We start from the raw sequence: 25,278 nt of genomic DNA on the forward strand, positions 1-25,278 counted from the left end.
TTTGTCAACAAAAATGGATTATCTGATTTATTTCTGTCAAATAAAGTTTTAGAGCTTCAAAACACTGCTGCTACAATAATTGTCCTGCGATTTGTGTGAGCAGTCCCTTGCATGTTGAGTATAGTGCAATATGTTATGGTTAGTGTAACCAACGGCTAGGCACAATTTTTTACAATAATATTCTAGCAAGACATCTCTAAAGTAATTGGCAAGGGAACTTTGCTGATTGCAGACACGCCCAGTTGCAGAAAGAACTTCAAGCTTGGATGTCTTTCCTGTCACTGGAGACCTTTTTGGAAATTGAACAACAACCTGTCGTTTGAAGGTCAGGCATTCTAGACCACTATGCTTCAACGGGTAGAGTTGCTGCTCTTCCTGCAAAGAAACCATTTAGTAAGTTGTATAGTTAAAAATTAGGAGAATTTTGAACCCTACCCATTTTACAGACTTTCCCAAAATATCAAGGAGGTTTTCTAACATTAATTACTAAAAAGTGTGTTCCATCACGTTGTTTCAAAATACTTAGGAAATGGACCTGAACTTTAAAAGGAAGCTCTTGCAGCGGGTTACTTTGGCAGCACTACTACATGTAGGTGTGGCACAGAAGATGTCTTCCTACTGAAACTGCATAATTACATTTCTCCTAAAGATATTGCAATTCTAAGTATGCTGATGTTCCACCTAACAATAAAACTTTAATCAATAAGCTTTTCTTTGAAAAAGTTTGTTTTAATGTTGTGGTTAACACAAATCATTTCGCTCAGTAAAATTAAAAACAATGATTATCATCAGTGATTTATTTCAAGCTAATGCTTCTTTGTTCAAATCTTAGTTAAGAATGGTATCATTGAAATATAATATGTAATAAATAGTTGGATTAAGAAAAGCTCTATTTTACAAACCAACAATTACAGCGGTACTGTTCCTTTCCCTTCTAAGCAAAACGCACAAAAATCAACAACATTGTACACATTCAGCCTGTACTATTATGAGAACAGTATATGTCCATCTAAAGCCACAGTTGGAAATCAGAAAAAAAAAATTGTGTCACATAGGATTTAAACTTGCAAGATTCAACGCGTTAGACTGACACAATAACAATTGTGCTAATTGACCTTCTTGCAATAGTTTGCAATAATTGAATGTTTAATTATTGCAACTGACAATATTTTACCGCACTCTAGACTGCCATGGTATTTTTAGTACAAACCAAGTTTAGTCCAACTCTTGAGCTGAATAAAATTATTAACTGTCTAACAGTCAATGTTTTTTCATGCACAGATTGACTATTTAATTGTATAAAAATCCCTTATTATTCAGTTGGCCTTTAACACTCTAAGGTTGGTGTGTTTAGATATGCCTATTGCTGCCATCCATGTACCAATTAAGCATCGGCTTACTGTCAGTCATTTTACTGAAAGATCGTGATTTTACTTCATGGTATGTTCACGGGTTTTTTAAACTTCAAACTCTAAAACATTTTTGTAACATTTTATTTTGCAAACGTGTTACCAGAGCTATGCACCAAATCGACATGTTTATGCTTTGTGCATTACTAAACCTATGTAAAGCTGTGATCGCAATGAAACTAAAATGATCATCTCCAATTTTACTTACACTTACAAAACTATTATTTCCGTCAGAACTTAGCAGATTACCGTCAGAGTTAGTGCTGCGTCTTTCATTATCTTTCTAATTACTAAGCCAGATTTTGAATTGGCTGCAATTTCATCAACATATGTAACTCTTTGTTTTTTAAGTCGCGAGGAACTTGCGAAGGCCATAATAACGCTAAATAGTTCAAATGTTGAAAAAAAGATGAGCGTTTCCGAGTTGAAATTTTCCAAACAAAGACTTAAAACAGACTTGCGAATTTATGCAACTTTCATAGAAAAATATTTAGACAACACTGTCAATACTATAAAAGTACTAAAGGTCGTTGGTTATGTTATCAACAAGTAATAAAATTAAGTTACTATGCGACTGCTTGAAAATTTGCTATAGTGTGCATATGACAGTTGGCCATACACTTTGCATAAATGCGCATATGGCAGCAAAAGGGATATCTTGCTATGAACAGTTTCTATAGTTACATGTTTTCCATGCGCTTCTGCCTTGCCAGTATTTAGGTATTTTATATAATAAAGACATTTAGCTTTAGCTGCTACTTACCACACTCCTAACTGGCAATAGTTTGAAACACCAGAATAGGGTTGTAGTCTATAGCACTAAGCTATCGTACAATACTGTTTTGAATGCATCTTAGGGTGTATCATCTAAGTACTTTTACTATCGCGAAATTCTGCTTGCGACCTGAAACACGGAGGTGAAAAACACTGACTGAAACATGACCACACAGTGGGATGCCAATTTAAAAGCCAAGCAGAACTTCATTGAGACAGCTGATCTAAAAAAAGAAACCATATTTACTTGCAACAGGCTGAAACAACATTTACATACAACAGGCAGTGCAGCTCGGCACAACATACGCATATAGCCAAGATCAATGTTCTATGGCTCTTACAAATATGTTTGTACAAAACACATTTTTATTGAGTAGCTGATTAATTAGCCTGTCATACGTGTACCTATTTGAAAGAAAAGAATCATCTGCCTGCATTGAACCAATAGAAAACATGTTAACAACCCTCACCGACCTGGGATTTTCCGTTTTTTGGGAGCACATATTTTTGTTCTCGCAATTTCGTTTTTTACTACAAGTGTAGTAAAAAAACCTTGGTAACTTTAAAGGTCTGACACGGCTGGTTACTTAACCAGCCGTGTCAGACCTTTAAAGTTACCAAGGTTTCAGAAATGGGCAATCAATAGACTTTTGAAATTGGATTACTGATTGCTTCCTATGTTATTAGCGGAAAAGGCTGAGAACACGACCGAGCTCACACTGCAACACACTTTTAGCTTTTTCTTTGCATCATTATATGTAATAAGTTCTGTTGATTGATATGTTTATAAAAATCTCATAGGCGGTTTGGTTCAAAAATAGGGGCCATTCTAACCTGAGGGCACACACATTCATTGGTAAAAGTTAGGTCTTTAACAAAAGCCATTACATTTATGAGAATAGCGATTTGTATAACAAAATATGTTGTATTCTAATAAAAAGTGTATTACGTTGTTCTATATAGATTGATATGGTAATGATGCTACCACTACCAGGCACATTGGCCTTTTAGCTATAACTAAACAACCATTTGTATTAACCGTTTTAGGCAACACTCTTGCTCACTTAAATTCTTGAGTTGTCTGCTCCTGTAATAATATTATGTTTTCCAAACTATGATACAATTAAAAGTGCTCTTGTGAATCCTGGTCATCAAATGTTTTAGCAATTTTTTATAACATCAAATGGCAATTCAAATTTCCTCTCTTCCAACAAGATCAATATTTTTTTTAATCCGTCTTAGCATTTTCAACTTATTAAAGAATGAAGTAATAAATTGTTCAAAAATCATGAACTTGTGGTATGACTACTACTCTATTTCTTACATCTATCGCAAAAAATTATCGTCGACTTTTACGGACCTCAATTGCAATTTAAGAAAGCTTAAGATGAAGAGCTAAATATATAAAATAAGTACATAGATTCATTGCAAGTTTACCAATTTTTGATGAGCTGAAATAGAAGTAGCATAAGTTGAATCAGTGCTTTTATTGAATAACAACAGGTTTTATGTAAACTAAAATCATTTATTGTAGGCAGGTGACACTGGAGGCAAATACAAACAGACAAGATCCTCACGCACACTTTTCGATCAATGCGGATTTTATTTGTATTATTAATACTGATTACACTAAAACTATTTAGTTCTTCTTAAATGGCCAGTGATCAAATTTTGAAATCTCACATTGCAGATGCATATTAACCGACTTAGCGTTGGAAGGCATTTGACACCACAACGATCGTTTTCCCTATATTTTCCAAGTTTATTAAAAATCCAAAAAGTTTACATCACTTCTATTATTTGAATTATTTTGATTCTGATCAAACAAAAAGTCACTAATGATCGCAGGATCAAATAATCTTTTATTTTACCGTTTTGAAAGTCGAGCTGATGTTGACTGTTTTTTCCAAATTTTATTCTTTTTCAAGGAGAGGCAATTTGTTTAGTTTTTAGCACAAATCAAAGCCTCTCAGATAATCATTTCATATTGTAAATCATCAACCGATATATTGTTGATGATATTTAAAACTTACTAGTGTTCATATCCTTTGTTTAACGTTACTAGGCGACAGTTTTATAAACGTCTACCGAAAGCGACATAAATTTTGTTTCTTCACGCAACCGGTAAACGACATTTTAGTCGTTTCTCTGCCAAAGGGTTAACACTAAAATAGTACGTCCAGCAAGTCCAGCAAAATCAAGAAAAGTTTAGACCAACAGATTTTGCAAGCAAATAATTTTTTTAACAAATATGCTTCAAGATGTCATTTCTTACAGAAATAATTTTTTCAGTTGTCTAAGCTAGGATTATTAAAAATAAGTCAGCTTGCTTTATAACTCGCATGTTTTTAGACCACTTTGAATTACTCTTTCTAGGTTTAATGTTTTCTTCCAAAATACGCATGATACAACTAAAACACAATTAACACTAAAATAATATGTCCTAAGCTCCAACGAACAACACGAGCCTTCAATTGCTGTGCAGACGGCTTTTCTCCAAAAATTGTAATCTATTTGAAGAAGGTTCAATGCTGGGACAAAAAAAACATGAAGTTGCCCTTTCGAGCACTTTAAAAAAATTCAAAAAATTTGAGATTATATAGACATTATTAAAGTCCTTTAAATAGCTCAGAAGTTTCTAGTAGAACAGATTTTCAGCCTTGGTTTACACGATTATGGCATGTGCTTTTACAATAAAGTTACTCTGCCATTGGCATGCAAGTGCCACTGCGCCTGTTTGTTACAGTTCGTTTTTGTAACACTATTCAAGAAAACTGAAATAATTACTAGCTCAGCTAAAATTTCAACTTTAATGCTCATATCAACCGATTAAACAATTAAAAACATTCTGGTTAATTGGCAGTAGACATGAATTTGGAGACAAACAAGAAGGTGAAGTAAATAAAAGCAACAAAAGACTGATTGATACTTGTTGTTGCTAACTAACAAGGTGAAAGCGGTGTCTGTCTGACTTTTCATTTATCCATCGTCGGGATACAGTTAGGAAAAGTATATATTTTTGATGAGACTAGAGCTCATAACATTCATCTGGGTATATCAATACTCCAATGCTTGCACCAATAGGTAGCTTTCCAATTTTTGGGAGTTTATGAAAGGCTAGTCATTTTTTCTATTTTTTGACACAACTGACATCTTCTAATGGCAAACTAGTTTAACTCTTTTGCTACTGCATAAAATTCTGACCGAATGATTAACCTTCCCAAATTAATTCAAACGGTTTTTCGAAAATAAGCGATATACCGCTAGTATTTAAGCAATAACTCAAGAATGAAAACAGATATTATTTTACTGTAAAATGCATCTTATTTAAAAGAATGTTCTCTACAAGGTAAGCTTAGAATTGTTTGGTGAATCTCACTCTCACAATTTTTCTGACGCTTTGTTTGCGATAACGATCTGGTTTTGCCGTTTTGAAAAAATGATTGGAAATTGAATAGTTGAACAAAAATAATGTATATTGGTTGCACCTGACTAGCAACAAGGTGGTCTCGTGCGAGACCAGACTTTATTAGTCTAGCTAATGTGTAGGTTTCGTAATGAAAAGCAAAGTGAAACCCTATTGAAACGTCAATACACCGGCTTACTGTCTGTACTTAAATTACTGTGAAATGTTAGAATGGTTGAACTGCAAACGAATTATATTGGTTGCACCTGCTTGGAAACAAATTTCTTTAATTGGAGGCATAATTTGATGTGTCTAGCTAATGTGTGGGCTTCCTAATAAAAAAAGTGAAACCCTATTGATAAGCTGATGCATAGGCTTGCGGTGGCAAAAGAGTTAACAATGTACTAAAATCTATAATAGCGAACCCTATACATACTCTTATTGCTCCAGTTCGGCAAGAATGTAAACTATATTTTTAAAGCCAGCTATAAAATTCTCGTCATTGAATTTGAGAATTTGCACCAACTTGACACTTTACTTCATGTGAAAGTATTTATGTTGCATCAAACAAAAGCTTTACATAAATTATTTTTAGGTGGAGTTCCCGTTATAAGAGGAATGCATTATAAGAGCATTTACTGGACAGATATTCCAACCAGATAAAGTCCAAACTATGCCCATACACTTGAAGTTCATTCTTTGAATTACCATACTGGGATTGAAATTGAAATACGACATAACAGTCAATCAAGAGAACTTCAATTTATTTATCATACAGGAAACAAATACATTATGTTTAGAGAAAAATGCAAGTGTTTTAACAAAAAAAGTTTGAGCCATGTACATGTATATATAGTACATAAAAAACTACTTTTTATTTTGCGATTTCACTTTTCACAAAGAACCAATGTCCCTGTGTATCACGAAAAATGAAGGATAACTGCAAAAGATAGCTATGACAAGCAGAACGGGATTTTGAGCAAAAATTGGATTTATCACAAACAGATTGTAAGTAATACTAATATGCGAGTCAATCTATTAACCAACATGAATGCCATTGAAAGTTATAAAGGGTATAGCATGGGGCAAATTATTAACTCTTTCGCTACCATAAGCCGATGTCACGGCTTCCGAGGTAATATAAGTACAGACCATAAGCCGATGTATTGGCTTATCATGAGGGTTTCACTTTTCTTTTCATTACGGAGCACACACATTAGCTAGACAAATCAAACTCTGTCTCTACCAAAACAATTTGGTTGCCAATCACCCGCAACCAATAGAATAATTTTTAGCCTAACAGTTTCATTTCTACTTATTATCAAAACAGAAAAACCAGATCATTATCGTCATGGCAATAAGAAACACACAGCGTTCATTCAACGCAAAGAAAGCGTCAGAACATTTGTGAGATTGGGACTCACTAAACAGTTTCATAGTTATTTTGTAGAATTTTTTTGAAAAAGATGCATTTAACAGTGAAACGGTAGGTTTTGATTTTTGTGATATTACTTAAATACTAGCTGTATATCAGTTTTTTGAAAATTTGTTTGAATTAATTTTGTTTGGTCAGAAATTGATGTGATAGCGAAAGTGTTAAATGTATTTGCCAAAAATAATATAATTGAATTTTTAAGACTAGAAGTGATTTTTTATCTCTATAATTGTAAAATACCTCTAAAAAAAAAATTTTTTTTCACTAAAGCTCATTCTACGTTTCTCAATATTTTGGTCTATAAACACCGTGATTTACCTTCACTAAGTTCTTGTGTCCACTCTCTTCTGACCAGAAACATCCCAAAGATGTATGTAAGCTGTTTGAACCTTAAATTGCCAGTTCTGTAGATAACTTGACTAGCATCAAAGAGGATGCAGGACATGTTATGGCAGCACTCTGCAATGATTCATAACAAAATAGAAATAACAAGTTTTTTTTTAATATAACCTTTTCCGATTTACATTAACTGTTTTCAACATACGTTTACAGCAAATCGTTTGCAAGTTCATTGATTGCTGCAGAAAAAACAAAAACTGAGCAAGTAGAAGTGTATTTGGTATTCTAGCCCTGACATTCAATCACAGCTTTTATATTCCTCACCGGTGTAGTCTTTAGGCATTAGAAGAGCATGACTTAAGCAATGTGAACAAAATTTCAAAAGCGATCACCAAGTCATGAAATCGATTGTCAGTTGTCTGACCTTGATTTGGACTTGGCTTCTAGATATTATTGTAAGGTAAAGTTTAGAGCTCGTCACCATGGGTGTTAACTGCAAGTTTCTGTTCCTGTCTCAGACGCTACGCTAACCTATAGTTTGTACAAGTGCTATCGCCGGTAAACAGGTAACAGGAATGCAAGAACACGACAACTATAAACATGCAAGGGTGAATAGGAGCTGTGTACATAATTGAAATTAAGCAGTTATTCACAGGGCATAGTCCAATTTGTAAAACATAATAACCAGAACCTGACGTTCAACCGAATTATTGTTAACCTTTTCCACACCGTTCCCGTTAATCTTATGGGCTGAGAGCGCAGTCTCAGCGCACCAAACCCGTAATTGCCATCAGATCTGAGTCTTCGATAGGTATTTTTAAATTCATTTATTTATTTTAAAAATGGCACTAACATTTTTCATTAATATTTTAAGGAGATTTAAAAGATATCATACTACTGTTTTGAGGCTGTAATTACTCCCTTCTACGCATGTGCAAAAAGAACACTTTGTTAGAAGTTGAACGGTCTTTATGGAAAGCTGATCATCATGAACGGATGCGATATTTGAAGCGCTATTAAAAAGATTTGTTTACAGGAAGATAACGACAGGTTTGAAAGTGAAGAAGGGGATTTTAGACCAAAAAATGTGAGGAAGCCGATGAAAGTAAAAAAGAGAATCAACAAAATGAATGGGATTGCGAAAGTGAGACTGAAACGGCCGGTGTTGAAACGGCTAATAATGACGGATATCAAAGAGGAGCTGATTTAAAACCAAAATAATTACATTTTGCTAACAGTTTGGCAGGAGTATAAGTTTGAATTCTTAAACAGGTAGGTGTTTTTTATTATTCAAAGCTTTTTAAACATCGGTCACTATAAATATTATTTTGAACGAAACAAATAAATATGGCCTTCAAAAACATTGCGATGCGTCGGAGCCTGTTGATGATAAAGATTTGGCGAGTTGTTTGTTTAGTTTTGCATTTAGGTATTCTCAAAAAGCCTACTATGCTGCCTTACTGGTCCACTGTGACATTCCTTTATTATCTACGCTGATTTTTAATCAATTTAAAAATTGAAAGAAAATTAGAAGCAAGCTTACACTTTATTGACAATTTTGAAGACCCTACTGGCAATAAAATGTTCAAGTTAGAAAAAAAATTTGCCATGACATGCGACTGGTTCTATCCTGTTTTTCTATCTGATAAATTTATATCTGTAGATGAAAGCTTGCTGGCATGGAAAGGATGGCTCAACTTCAGACAGTATATTCCATCTAACAGATCTAAATTTGGAATTAAGTTATTTGCTTTCCGTTGCTGTCTCTGGCTATGTGCACCAGTTGTCTGTATACATTGTTGACGATCAAGCTGAATGCACTGGCAGCGGAGTCACAAGTGGAATATATTTGTGCAAGTCATGTTTTGATCTTTACCATGCTAACTAAATTTATTTACAAATGGTATTTTATTGTTTCCGCAAATGCTTCACTGCTTTGTATTGCTAGCATTTTTACATAAATTTGCTAATCTATTGTATTAGTTGTGCATTGGTGTGCTGTATTTGTTGCACACTTTCATCTTCAGAGCAGCGGTCTAATCAAAAAGTTCTGTTCTCATATTGTTTTACAATCTAGTAGTCCATGATTTGCTGTTTCTGCTCATAATAAATGTTACTTCATGTTTTTTGCTGCTTCACCAAATGTGTGAATATAGGCTCACGACTTAATTCTTCTTGCACACAACCGGTTAATGTTTGCTGCAGCAAATATGAACCTGTGCATTGACTTTATATGCAAAACTTTTACATAAATCTATAGTCTCAAGAAATGCATAAAAACTAGAGCAAAAAATCGTAACTGCATATAATTATATATGTCTAGCTGCCAAGTTTTTGCAAGCTGTGTGGAGGAAAAAATCTCATTCTGCAGGAAAATTTCTCAGCTTCCAGATGCATATTTATTCACAGTTTTGTGCCAATTTGCACAAAAGTTGGAGCAACCTTGTCGGGTGACTGTCTTGCGCTGCTTATGGACAAGGCGTCTTGAGCATTTCCAGTGGCGCTCCCGCTATACATTGGAGCTCATAACTCCACTTTCAATGCTCTTGGACGACTATTTTTTTTTAAATTGTTGTGAACATATAAATCCATGCAGGAATTATTTATACAACATTGCAAAATTGCTTTTAGTAAATATAAAAACAATTGAAAATGACCGACAAAAATAAAAAAACTCGTCGCTTCAACGAATTGAGAGTTTTGCAGGAAAGCAAATGCAAGCTAGCTACATAAAAAAAATCAGCTTGTAGAGAAATTTCTCAGCATTCTTGTGCATGTTAATTTATGTATCTACCTCAATTTTGATGAAAGTTGATGCAGTTTTTACGCAGTGGTATCGAAGGCTCAAATAACCATAGTAAATGCTCTGGTGCGCTGGGGGAATTCCAGCCGTAAGCCCGCGGTCACTAAAGGGTTAGTAAGAACTCTGCACCACCTTCATGAAGCTAAAAAGTCATACATAATAGTTACATATATATGGAAAAAGAGACTAACCAAAAAGCAGCAACACTTATTCAATACTAAGAATGATTAACAAAGCTGAGAATATTAACCAGCATAATGCGCAGTAGCACTGACATACATTTGCTGCTTGAATGGTATGTTTCCAACAAAAAAAGCGGGTTCATTTTTTTAAAAAGATTACTACTCCCTAACAAGCAAAATGATAACAAGCCACAGAACTACGAGTTAGCAACCTAGGCAGCTAAGTTGTACATGTAATCCAGATGAGTCTATTACGGTTTTTAGCAAGGCAAATAATTAACCAATATTTGAGTGTTCACCAAACTAAATTTTCTTTAATGTGCCATTTTTAGCGGCACAAAGAAATCAAATTTTTGATGATCATGTGCACCGACTTGAGGCAGGTGGTAAGAGTGAAACAAACTAGATTTGTTCGACTTAGTCAAAAGCGTATAAAAGTATTAGGCACAATTAGCCACATCAATACTTGTTACAGAAATATCTATCATACTAAGATAGAGTTTAAAATCATTTCTATGAAAAGCCTGTTGCAGTGGCTTCTTTTTGTCCTGGGAACATTTAAAATCCTTTAATAGAAAATGCAAAACCTATATAAAATATATAGTATAATATAAAATTAAAACTGGTAGCAAATTTATGTTAGCGATGACATATTTTTATTGTAGTTTTACATTAGCACTATTTGTTCTAAACAGTGTGGTAACTACATGATGTATTTAACAAACTAACGTCAACTCCTTTACTACGAAAGGAATTTCTTTACTGCGACATAAGTAATTAGTGACACCTAATTTCTAAAATGAGTCTGTATAAATGGTTATAACTTTAAACCACATGATCTATTAACAGTCTTTTTATAGCAAATTAATCAGTATAATAATACGTTAGTTGATGCCGCGATAACTATAAAAAATGTGTTGCAGAATGAGAGGGAACACTTTTCGTTCATTTTGAAATTACCGTGAGGTGAGCATAAAACTCGAGTCAGATGATTCATGAATATTATTAGTTTACAATATATTATTACTGATAAAAATAATTACTCTCATCAGCACTATTACTCAATAAAATTACCCAGTCCATAGAACTAAAACTAGTAAAAATTTGTGGCTGTTATGCCTCCGACATGACTGTCATTTCTAAGAAGAAATTGTCATAAAGCAAGTATTCGCAAAGCGAAACTACACTTGGGTTGTAAACATATTTTTATTGGTTCAACATATACAAACAATTGCTTTTTTCATTCAGGTATATATACAGTAAAGTAATTTGTCAATTACTCACTAATCATAAACAATTTGGGTCATGATCTCAGAAACCATGGTTAAATCAGTGGTTTGAGATTGGGAGTTATCTACACTACTATCAAAAGGAGTGAGTTCACAGCTATTTTGCAAAACAAAATTTTGATTCTACCTCAATTACAGCAGGTTTTATGGTCAATAAACTGAATGCATGTAATTAATGCATGCTGAATGCTGAAACCATTAATGCCAAAACATAGTTCCGAGAAAACAAGTGTTGAAGTTTGAGAAACAAAAACTAATGCACAATTGTGTTTACATTTCAAAATGTCATAGCAACCAATATCAATCAAGATGTTGTGATATTTATCTAGATTTCTGAATTTATATCCTGAAAATTATGCTGAAGTTAAAAATCTAAACAGATTGTAGCTGGTTGTCATAGAAATAGCTGTATATCTAAAAAAAATGTATTACTTATTCAGTTAGTGCAGCTTTATAGTCGGATAACTCAACTTCATGGTTTGCGACTTGACCATGGTTTTTGAGATTGCGACCCATTCGTACAAAAGCTTGACAAAGCCACATCATGCAGCACTTGGTTATGCGAAAACACTTTGACTATCTTTACTGTCCTACTAGGTTCACAGTAGCTCAGGAGTTGAACAATTTGATTCGCACTGAAACAGCTTCGTCAAAAGAAAACGGAAGCAATCAGTGTAAAATCTGCTTTGTATTACTTTTACGTCATGCTTTGCTGTATTTGAGAATCATATTGTATACGTGTATAATTCAAAAAAAAACAATACCAGAGGTTTCAAAGCTTTTAATATTAATCGAGCTAATTATTATTATAGCTAATTTAATTCTTAAATGATTAAAAAAATAACTGAGACAATTTATGCGTAAATTATTGGTGAGCTTGCAACAAAACTTACATTACAGTTATTTAGTCTCAAACCATTTACCGTATCTTACTCTGCTGTGTTGTAAGTGCAAAATATGGGGAAAAGTGATCACAAGATCTTAAAAGATCAAAAGCAAACAGTTAATCGCAGCCATCACAAAAACGTCATAGGTTGGAATCCCTTTACGAAACGGCTAAAATGGGGTGTAAGTTGCGCAGTGATGGCTTCTGTTTAAACTTTTTTGCAACCTCATTTGTCAAAATATTTTTACAAATTTACCTCATGTATTCAATAAATCATGTCTATTGTCCTTAGGTGACTATTTCCTGATCATTGTAATGCTGTCACTTTGAGCACTGATATCTCAAAACCTCGCCTAAAAATTATTTTATTTTTTAACTTTAGTTCGAAGGAATGTATACCATCCTCTGATGACATGAGAAGCCTGTTGGTCACCTGCGATAGTCAAAGGATTCTGCAGAAATTGTTCATGCTTTTTGACAGGAATTATGGGTCACATGATCAAATTACGACAAAAAAATTACACCAAGCTGAAAAAATTGTAAAGTAGCGAGCATTTATAATTGAGCATGTATATTTGATGAGAGCTTCCCGGTAGAACCCGAAGTGTTTGTCATAAACTAGTGCTACGAGACGTTTTATACCGAGGCTGTGATTGGCCTTTAATTTTACGTGATAACACTGCATGTCAGAACAATAACTACATTGAGTTGAGTACGTAATCAAAATACAGGGATTCTAACCTACGATGTTTTCCTGATGGCTGCGATTAACTGTTCATTTTTGAGCTTTTAAGAGCTTGTAATTACCATTCTACAAATTCTGCACCTACAACCCAGTAGAGTAAGACATGGTGAATTTTTTGATACCAAATAACTGTAATGTAAATTTTGTTGCGAGTCGACCTTTAAATGCAACTGCATTTTGACAGCATGTTTATAAGCAGGCTTGATGTAAGAAACAGAGTAAGAGTCATACCACAAGTTCATGATTATTGTGGATCATGTCCACAAATTATTACTTCACTCTTCAATATGTTGAAAATGCTAAGAGGGGTTAAAAATTTATTGATCTTGCTGGAAAATAGGAAATTTGAATTGCCACTTGATGTTATAAAAAAATTGCTAAAAGTATTTGATGACCAGAATTCACAATAGCACTTTTAATTGTATCATAGTTTGGAAAACACAATAAATTATTATTATTAAATAGGAAAATTTAATTGCCATTTGATGTTATAAAAAAATGCTAAAAACATTTGATGACCAGGATTCACAAGAGCACTTTTAATTGTATCATAGTTTGGAAAACATAATATTATTACATGAACAGAAAACTCCAGAATTTAGGTGAGCAAGAGTGTTGCCTAAAACGGTTAATACAAGTTGTTTTTTAGTTATAGCTAAAAAGCCAGTGTGCCTGGTAGTGATATGGTAGCATCATTACCATATCGTTCTATATAGAACAACGTAATACACTATTTATTAGAATACAACATATTTTGGTATACAAATCGCTATTCTCATAAATGTAATGGCTTTTGTTAAAGACCTAACTTTCACCAATGAATGAAGTGTGCCCTCAGGTTAGCATGGCCCCTATTTTTGAACCCGCCGCCTATGAGATTTTTTATATACACATCAATCAACAGAAAATTTTACATCTAAAGATGCGAACAAAAAGCTAAAAGTGTGTTGCAGTGTGAGCTCGGCCGTGTTCTCGGCCTCTTTTGCTAATAAAATAGGAAGCAATCAGTAATCCATTAATCAATTAATCAATTAATCAGCTACTCACTAAAAAAAGTGTTTTGTACGGAAAACTTTGTAAGAGCCATAGAACATTGATCTTGGCTAAACGCGTACGTTGTGCTGAGCTGCACTGCACAGCCTGTTGTATGCACTCAGTTAATGGACTACGTACAAACCTGCTTGTGTTTTAAAACGTTTCAATTCTGAGAACCCAAATTAAACTCATTAAAAAAATCAGTCAAACTTTGCAAAAATGGTTAATATTTTTATATTAACATTTAAATATTAATATTTAATAATAATATTTTAATAAACTTTATACTAAATTTATACATAGTTGAAATACTGTACATAAATATAAAAAACGGATAATTTGTACATACAACTTCATACATTAGTATTTTGCATCCTAACTATTGTTTTAGTTATTTTTTTGATTGCCAGTGCTATGGTATTTTGGTTTAGCCAACTGCCCAAGGTAATTAATGACTGCAGTCTCCAGAGCCAACTATAATCATCAAAAGATCAAGACTAAAAAAACAAGGGCTCATAAACTCACCCTTTAGCTTTTTTAAAAACTTGTAGACCGATATGATTGGTTCTATGAGGAAATGATCGAGGGACTATAGTTCGGTGTGGAGAGCTCATCTTTATTCTCCAGATCAAACAACTTCTACAAAAGTAAAATGTTTGTAACATAATATTAAGTAAGAAAGTTGATGACCACTTTATGCATTGAGCCTCTGACCACCTTTAATTTGGTATTTGCAGACATGTTGAAAGTGGGCTACCGTTAAACCTATATTTGAATGCTAACTCTATTTTAATGGTACTGCTATTTGAGACCACTTAAAGCAATTGTTTGAAAAATTGAGGGCCATTTTTTATTGAAGGATGGGAGTAGGACTGAAAGATAGAGTGTTGTTGCATCAAAATAGATGCGTTATAGTATTTTTTTGAGGTATTATTATCGCGTTTATCAAAAGTTAAAAAAAAAGTTTGGGGTATCGATCAAGTCTAAAATAAATTAAAATTATACCGCAAAAAGGTTCACTTTATGCAAATAAATTCAAAGCAACAGACAAATGGCAACAAGTGTTGAAACTAATGTGTTGAAAGGTCTATGCGAGGTCATTGAGTAAAAAGCTTATTAAGTGAACTAGTTAAGGATGACCTACCAGCCCTTGAAAATCAGGTTGGTTACGCATCCAATGACTGGGAAGAAGCGTTGAACTAGCATTTGAGATATGTTCATCATTGTAACATCTCTCAGGAAAGATGACTTTAATGACTACGTAGGCCTAAACAGATAACAAACTACTGATCCACGACCAGTTGATATGTTGGTGGACATGCCGATAAATTTGATATAGGCATACATAAAGTGCTTGCCAACTGGAAAGCAATACATGAGCTGTTATGGATGAGCAGCTTTCAATGCAAGCAGCTGGGCAAATGGCTTTGTACTAGCCTTTGTTATGAAATATTACCCAAGCCTGTGTCAGTAGACAGTTCGCACCTCTGGTAGTTAAAGTGCTAAAATTTTCAAATAAATTAAGTAATTCCATGTCAATAAGATAATACCATAGTCGTTAAATATAAATATAAACTTGTAAAAATTCATGAATTGATGATATGTCAAGTTTTAACGCTTTGATCCTTGCCGATCTTATCAATGCGTGTCAGTAAACCTGGGCAATATTTTCAGCGATCCAAAGAATAGTATAACGATATTTGATCAAACACTAGTAAAAAACCTACCACCGATGTCATCAAACAGAAAAAAATGGTATTTCACCATTGTTCGGGCTGAAACTATAAACTTTTGTACAATTTTAAAAACTCGTAAAAAAATTTACAGATCATATCCATCCAGCACACGCTCATCATCATTTCATGACTCAAAATATACTGGAAAAATATAGTTAGTAAAATATTTTCCACCTACAACACAACAAAGTAAGACTTGGTTAATCTTTCCATACTAAATAACTGTAATATAAATTTTGATTCAAGTAAACCTTTAACTCTTTCACTACCACATTAAAATCTTACCGAATGAATATTCTGCCCAAATTAATGAACCAACTTTTTGAAAAGCTGATATACCGCTAGTAATTAAGCAATATCTCGAGAATAAAAGCAGATATCACTTTACTGTAAAATGCATCCTATTCAAAACAAAATTTTCTACAAGATAATTACAAGGTGATTTTTACTCTTGTACAATATCGAACGTTTTATTTGTGTTGAACGAACGCAGTGTGTTTTTTCTTGCTATGACGATAACGATCTGGTTTCACCGTTTTGAAAAATAATTAGAAATGGATTAGTTGAAACAAAAATTTTTTAGGTGCACGTGATTGGCAACACAATTGTTTCACTGGAGACAAATTTTGATTGGTCTAGCTAATGTGTAGGCTTCGCAATGAAAAGAAAAGTGAAACCCTATTGATAAGCCGATATATCGTTTTACGGTCACTACATTTATCACCGCGATTTGTTGACAATATTTAGCTAAAAATATTTACATTGATAGCAAGTAGTTGGCAACAAGGTTGTTTCACTGGAGACAAAATTTGATTAGTCTAGCTGTTCTATAGGCTTCATAATTAAAAGAAAAGTGAAACCATATTGAAAAGCCGATATATGGCTTACGGCCTGTACTTGAACTACCACTAAAGCCGATATATGGCTTACGGCCTGTACTTGAACTACCACTAAAGCTGATATATGGCTTACGGCCTGTACTTGAACTACCACTAAAGCCGATATATGGCTAACGGCCTGTACTTGAACTACCACTAAAGCCGATATATGGCTTACGGCCTGTACTTGAACTACCACTAAAGCTGATATATGGCTTACGGCCTGTACTTGAACTACCACTAAAGCCGATATATGGCTTACGGCCTGTACTTGAACTACCACTAAAGCTGATATATGGCTTACGGCCTGTACTTGAACTACCACTAAAGCTGATATATGGCTTACGGCCTGTACTTGAACTACCACTAAAGCTGATATATGGCTTACGGCCTGTACTTGAACTACCACTAAAGCCGATATATGGCTTACGGCCTGTACTTGAACTACCACTAAAGCCGATATATGGCTTACGGCCTGTACTTGAACTACCACTAAAGCTGATATATGGCTTACGGCCTGTACTTGAACTACCACTAAAGCCGATATATGGCTTACGGCCTGTACTTGAACTACCACTAAAGCCGATATATGGCTTACGGCCTGTACTTGAACTACCACTAAAGCCGATATATGGCTTACGGTCTGTACTTGAACTACCACTAAAGATGATATATGGCTTACGGCCTGTACTTGAACTACCACTAAAGCCGATATATGGCTTACGGCCTGTACTTGAACTACCACTAAAGCCGATATATGGCTTACGGCCTGTACTTGAACTACCACTAAAGCTGATATATGGCTTACGGCCTGTACTTGAACTACCACTAAAGCCGATATATGGCTTACGGCCTGTACTTGAACTACCACTAAAGATGATATATGGCTTACGGCCTGTACTTGAACTACCACTAAAGCCGATATATGGCTTACGGCCTGTACTTGAACTACCACTAAAGCCGATATATGGCTTACGGCCTGTACTTGAACTACCACTAAAGCTGATATATGGCTTACGGCCTGTACTTGAACTACCACTAAAGCTGATATATGGCTTACGGCCTGTACTTGAACTACCACTAAAGCCGATATATGGCTTACGGCCTGTACTTGAACTACCACTAAAGCTGATATATGGCTTACGGCCTGTACTTGAACTACCACTAAAGCTGATATATGGCTTACGGCCTGTACTTGAACTACCACTAAAGCTGATATATGGCTTACGGCCTGTACTTGAACTACCACTAAAGCTGATATGTGGCTTACGGCCTGTACTTGAACTACCACTAAAGCTGATATATCGGCTTACGGTAGCGAAAGAGTTAAAACCAGTCTTTATTTTCATTGGAGGGTCAGTGAATGTCTCAATAGCTTAAAACCTTCCAGTTAGCAAAACCAGAATACATTGAGATCAAGGCTCAGAGGCTAACCATGAGACTAAACCATAAAAATACTCATTTTAATATTATCACCAGAACTATATTGAATGCAAATTTTGATTTTTTGTAATAACAGAGAAAAACTATTCTAAGTAGTAACTCTATGTTGTTATTATTGTTATATGAAACAATACCATTTTAAAGTTCTTGTTGGCATAAGTAACAGTAAAAAAAACAACAAGAAAGGCGCACAGCTAATGGCTAAGTCCTGGCAGTTGTTGTCTAAATTCGAGACCATATGAATGCAAACCTGGAAAGAAAATATGGAAAAAAGTTAGATCGTTTTATCTGGTCAGTACATACCTGCAATCAAGAGCAAGCCAGGCATTGTAGCATTATTACGAAACTCAATATCGGACTCTACAAGAAAAACGACAATTGATTAGCATCAATTTATGTTGGCAAGTTAGACAGTACATCACCAGTTAGACAAAGACATGAGTAATGAGTGTAACCAGTGCCAGCATGTGGTTTACAGCGATTGATGAGATTAGCTCTTTCTCTGAACTAAACAGCAAACAGGTATGAGATTACATAATGCCATACACTCAGCTATATACAAAGGGGTGTTTAAATAATGCTTCTTACTAGTTTAAGACGTTTATTTCTTGAACGGGGTTCTATGTTTGGCTCTGAAAGCTAAAGCTCGAGACAAAAACTGGCAAACTAGCATATTAATGTGTATACGAAGAGCTTCACGATTTTGCATGTACCTGTATCATGGTTCGTTAGACAATCTTCAACAAAATGTTTACAAACAAAAGCAAGGCTAAGTCAAAATAGTCATTTTCTCTCAAATAATATCTGCTACTGTGAATGTTTACATAACCAGATAAACTCATTCGCACCCATGCGCGAGTTAACGCAAGTTAACATGCGTATTTATAACATTGTCAGGCACTCAACGCGTGTTTACTCGCGTCTGAAATTTACCAACTCTTTGCATCATTATTTTTAGTTATAAAATAATACTTTTAATTCACTATAAAGAAAAATTTCTGGCCAATCAGACAAACTTTAAAATATGCTTCTGTGACATCTCCGACAAAAGTTATAACCCGATTAGTACACCTATCTCAATATCTACCAAAACCGGAAATCATCATGCTGACTTGAAATTTTATCGTTTGTGATAATCTTTTTTCAACTTCAGCAGTAAATATGCAGATCAAAAAGTGGTAAGACACTGAAAGACTGCATAAATCAAATTAAAACATTATTTTTAATGTTTCAAAGTTTCTATTAACTTTTAATTTTGCCAATTTGAATCGTTATGCTCGAATAAAAATGCATTCTTCACGCTGCCAGCTGTAGTCAGACTGACGTTATCTTTCAGTTTCGATAGGATCATATTGGTTCTGAGAGCTGTCTATGATATCTGAAAAGTCAAGAACAGAGTTATTGAACATATTTTTATTATTTGAAACATTTTCATGAAGTTTTATTCGTGTTATATTGGCATATAGGTTTTCTTGTCCCAGCTTAGTGCTTTATGTATGTACGAAGATGTTGGTTCTAGTAAGTGTTTCCGATCAAGTTTTATTATTCACAGGTGTGTTTTGCCACTCTCTAGCTAGCTCTGCCCTATAAGCCTGACTCTTATTCGCTCCGAGAGCCACATAATGCGTGTATAATGAGTCTGTGATAATATTGCAAAATACTAGATAAACCGCAGTGAAAACATTGGCCTTGCCTTTAATGTGGCAGCAGTGAATAACAACCCTGTCATATTTAGCCATACCATGTCAATTACCTTTTTTGGTCGCTATAACTTTATCTCTATCTCTTTCTTCAAGTATATGGAACAATTCAAGTACTGTTCCATATACTTAAATTGTAATTACAGGTGAAAATGATTTTCTATCATTTTGCAGGTACAACTACAAAAACATTGAATCTTAAATCCAAAGAATAGAGAGTAAACTTTTAAAAACACTACCCTGCTCAAACTTAATTTAGCAAATAGCATTGACTGAAACATGTTAGATATCCAGTGTTATATTTCAGCAGCCTAATTTAATCCATAACACCAGAATAGTAATTGTGATATTAAAATACAATTATAATTATTTCCATAGATGCATTAGTCCATAGCAGGCATAGTTGTTGAGTATCGCACATCTTTCAAGCGACTAATCCCAACATTTATTCATTGTGCTTCAATAATTCATGTGCCAAACTCGAACTCAGAAGTCAAAATTCTAGCAAACATGATAAAAATACTCAAACTTTCTAATGCCAAAAATTGAGAGAAGATAAACTCACATTTCCAGTGAGTATAATTACTCAGGACAAATATTAGGGGAGAAGTGGGATATATGGAAACAGGGGATACATAGGTATCCCATTATTAGAAATTGTTTACTTTATTTTAGTTTTCTATTGCTTGTATAATATTGTCCAATCCAAAAATAGGTCACTGCTGCCATCTTAGTTTCTGTCAAAGTGAAAATGTCAAGCATGGAGGTAAGTTACCTTTCATCAGTACTGTTTCGTAAATTTACTTAATATTCTAGCAGGTTTAACATGCAGCAAATGAATGACGTTTACTCAAATTTTTGTTTTTAACATAAATAAACATCTTTTAACCGATTTGAGACAAGATTTAAAACTAATCTGTAAATAACTTGAGAGTTATGGCACTTTACAAAAGTTATAAGCTGGGTATACATGGGCCATTAAGGATGAGGGTAGTTGGACCAGTTGGCCCAACTAATCTACTGCAATGCAAGCGCAAAAACGGATAGATGGGTCAAGCGGCCAAGTATAATTTTATCATAACCCATTCAATTTACGCTTTTAGCCAATACCATAGTTTTATAAAAAGAAAGCAGCAAAAATCTATACGTCAAATAATGTTATGGGTAGTGCTGTAATAAGATATTAAATGAAAAGCTTTCAGTTATATGTATAGCCTAAGATCATGAAATTTGCCCTTATGCCCAAGTTTCCTCAAGTGGTGGCCTCTGAATCCTCCATACTGACCCATGCATCTTTCTTCAAAGATAGATGGCCCATTGACTTTACTATATGAAATTATTTGAATGCAGTTGAGAGAGCAAAAGTAAAACCATGTTCACCGATGCACTTAACCAAGCTCTAAGAGCATGCAAAATTATAAATACAACGCAAAAAAATCTTAGTTATTTCATATTAAAAATGTAACTCTTTTATTGGCTCAAGTATCCTACTTCTCACCTACTCTGCACTAACAAAAAACAACCACAATACAAGGACAGCACAACACAGAATGGGTAAGGTCTGTTGGTTAGGTTATTGAAAGCTGGCTGAAATCATCATTGTTAAAGACAGGGTTTATCTCTATACGAGGGTCAGTGTATGTCTCAATAGCTCAAAACTTTTAAATTAGACAAAAACAGAATACATTTAACTCAAGGTTCAGAGGCTAACCAGGATACTACACCATGAAAATATTCATTTCAATGTTATGACTAGAACTATATCGGTTGCTAAATGATTTTTGGTAATTACAGAGAAAAACTATTTTAAATTGTACTCTTTTTGCTATTATCATTACTATATAAAAACAATGTGAATATTAAATTTTCTGTTGGCATAAGTAACGATAACAAAACAACAAGAAAAGTGCAAAGCTAAAGGCTAAGTCGTCGCAGTTGTTGTCTAAATTAGAGACCATATAAATGAAAGCCTGGAAAAAAAATTAAAAAAAGTCAGATTGTTTTATCTTGTCAGTACATACCTGCAACCAAGAGCAAGCCAGGCATTATAGCATTATTACGAAACACAATGTCACACTCTACAAGAAAAAAAGACATTTGATTATTAGCATGCATTTATGTGGACCAAGTTAGAGAGTACATCACAAGTTACACAAAGACACATAAGTAATGCATGTAGCCAGTGCCAGCCAACAGAGACAGTGATTGTTGACACCCTGTTGACAGTGATTGATGAGATTAGCTCTTTCTCTGAGCTAAACAGCCAACAGGTATGAGATTACATAATGCCATACACTAAGCTATATACAAAGAGATGTTTAATTAATGCTTGTTACTAGTTTATGACCTTTATTGCTTGAACTGGGTTCTATGTCTGGCTCTGAAAGCTAAAGCTAGCTGGAGGCAGTACATGTCCCGCAGGATACTGGAGAAATATCAAGCAAATTTTGGTCATTGAGTTTTCTGATGATAGGCTACACGCAAATTTGTTGCAAACTAGCATAATAATGGGTATACGAAAAGCTTAATTATTTTTAATGTACCTGTTTCATGTTTGGTTAGTCAATCTTCAAAAAATGTTTTAAAAAAAACAAGGCTTATGGCAAAATATATATTTCCCCTTAAAGAATATATGCTACAGTCAATGTTTACATAACCACATTAATTATATCAATCAATAATATAAACATCTGCAGCAACAGATTTTCCTCATGCCATGTGTATCTAATACGCTTCACAAAGCTTTGCTAGCAAAGCTTTGCTGGCACTTAGTTCTAGGCTTCTAGCATTATAAAACGTTTATTTTACATGAATTTTTTTGTCTTGAATCTCTATACCGAAAGGTTAACTACTGCTAACCTTTGCCTTGAAACGGCAGCTTTGATTAGCATATAGTAGGCCTACGGAACTAATTTTTGTATGAGTATTACAATATAAATTATATATTCTTTCAGAATTCAATTAAAAACTCTTTCTGTAAACCATTTTTAATTAAACTTTTGTTATAGATCTTTGAATCACTTGAATTTTTGAGAAGTTGGAAAAATTTGGGATTTTAAGGATATAACGTAAAGCATGCATCCGACAACCAGCTAGCAATGGAAAATTATTCAGTGATGCATATCTACCAATGTCTACCAATGATCGCAACACTCGATTCCTGAAAATCGCTTGACATATGAGCTTGACTTGACTTGAGTATGAAGCAAATGTTAAGCTACAGTCATCCAAGCTTTCATTGAAAGTCGTATATTTTTGTTACTTTGGATGAGCGACAACAACAAATCCTGTAGCCCAATGTAGTCCCCAAAGTTCAAGGTAAAGTAAAATCTTAAGCAAAAGCACACATACCTGCTGCTTTCATTATCTGTTTCATTTCTTAAATACAGTTTTATCCTACTCACGTTGGTCTAAATCAGAAACTTGCAGCCACATAGATCTTCTGCCAGCTCAGTTGTCCTCCATTGATAATACTTGCACTAAAAAGCGTTGCTGACATGAGATGAGTTAAATGAGCTAGATTTGAAGCTTAGATTCGATCCCGAGTGCACTCCGAGTTCACGCAAGCGATAGTAAATCCTACAGAAAGAAATGTGGTTATCAGCACAATTAAATTAGGTGTATGCCCATACGCAGCTACGTAATTTGTTTAATTTTTGGCTGTTGGATAAATGAAGACTCAGGGTTTACACAGCTGTCTGCAGGTTTGAAGCAGGCCTTACCTTAGCCTATGCAGAAAAAGTATTGTAACTCTTTGATGATTTCAATATAACAGAGAGAGTTTACTATCAGGCTTGTACATTTTTGATGGTTTTAATTTATACGCTACGCTACAGCACGTACACTAATATGTATAGACAATATACATATATGTTTAAAACAATAGCTGGGAGAGACTTGCCAAATTATTGGTTTAAAAGGCAATGATGAAAGCGTGCATAAATTTGAGCACAATTTTTAAAAAACAGTATTTTTGTATTGTATAACATGTTCTAGGACATACAAGTTTGAACCATACAAGTGATTTTAATGCCTTGCCAACTCCTTTTATTAATCTCTGCTATCTGGTATGCCTATGGGATTTATTTGAAGATCTTAGGGCTTTTTGCAATGCTTAAAAAACAGCACACATTTCACAAGCTATTGGCAAGCGAAATGCATCATGACTAACTGCTTGTCAATGAGAGAAGTTTAAAAAACACTAACATTAAGCGGCAATGAATTTTTTTTTCAAATCAGTCAATTTGAAGTTAATTACGTGATTGCAGCAACATGCCCTATCTAGGGCAACAAGCCATAATGGAGAGCTAGATTTAATGATGAGAAGTTGTGGTTCATGTGACTCTATTTAACCCAACTGGCTCAAGGTGAAGTCTGCATTGTGAACTACATGACATGTAAATCAATATAAAACAGTTGCAAATACTTCTAACAGATTAAAATATACATATTGGTGCAAATGTTTTAGAGGCAGCTCAAGTGAATAGAATTAGCCATAAATTGTAAAATAAACATGAAATCAGAAATAGGCAGTGAATGTAACAAATATTAATGTGTGTAAAAGTTCAACAGTTTGCTAAAAATGAAATACACAAAATAATTGAGAAAAAATTGCCTTGTTGCCTTCTGTGGCTCGTATTGGTAGAATAAAATTGAAAATATTGTAGACTTTGAAACTTAAAAAAAAAACTTTATAAACTTAAAAGCTTTATCACCAATAGGGTAAGCTTGTTAAGCCATATTGCTCAGGACAACAACTGCCGCTTTACTGACCAGGTCTAGAGGAGACAGTAGACCAAGATGAGCCGAGAATGCGTAAAACTAAACAGAATTAGTGCACATCTCTGTGCCTAAAATAGTCCTAGTCTCAGCCACACCAATCGCAGCAGAAGCAGCAGCAGCTCTCCATCTTATTCATCCCAACAACCAAAGACTGGAAAGATTATTAGTATTTAATAAAAATGTACCTGTTATATAGTCAGGACACATCTGTTGAAGTAATTATCTATTACACCTTGAAAACAAAGAAGTCTGGGGCTGATGTTTGCTAGAAATATGTTTAAGAAATGGCTAAAAATAATATAAGTATTTAAATTTATTACATATATGTTAAAGCCTATAAAGTAAAAGCCTACTCATATTAAAAGTTTGATTGCACTGAAATATCACTTGCTACTGCGCTATGATGACACAGTGTAGTGGCAAATTGTCACTACCA

At 34.2% G+C, this 25,278-nt stretch overlaps 1 long non-coding RNA gene across 1 annotated transcript; it reads right to left on the reverse strand.

Moving 5' to 3' along the window:
• On the reverse strand, positions 1–23,573 carry LOC137391717 (uncharacterized). Its single transcript, XR_010978158.1, has 7 exons — positions 23,465–23,573; positions 22,082–22,138; positions 18,664–18,720; positions 14,829–14,942; positions 10,158–10,308; positions 7,343–7,483; positions 1–375 (listed from the first exon to the last, which is right to left on the reverse strand). It is a non-coding gene; the product is annotated as an uncharacterized lncRNA (long non-coding RNA).
• Positions 23,574–25,278: the final 1,705 nt, after the last annotated feature.

This window comes from Watersipora subatra, chromosome 3, assembly GCF_963576615.1.
Source record: "Watersipora subatra chromosome 3, tzWatSuba1.1, whole genome shotgun sequence".
NCBI classification, from domain to species: Eukaryota; Metazoa; Bryozoa; class Gymnolaemata; order Cheilostomatida; family Watersiporidae; genus Watersipora; species Watersipora subatra.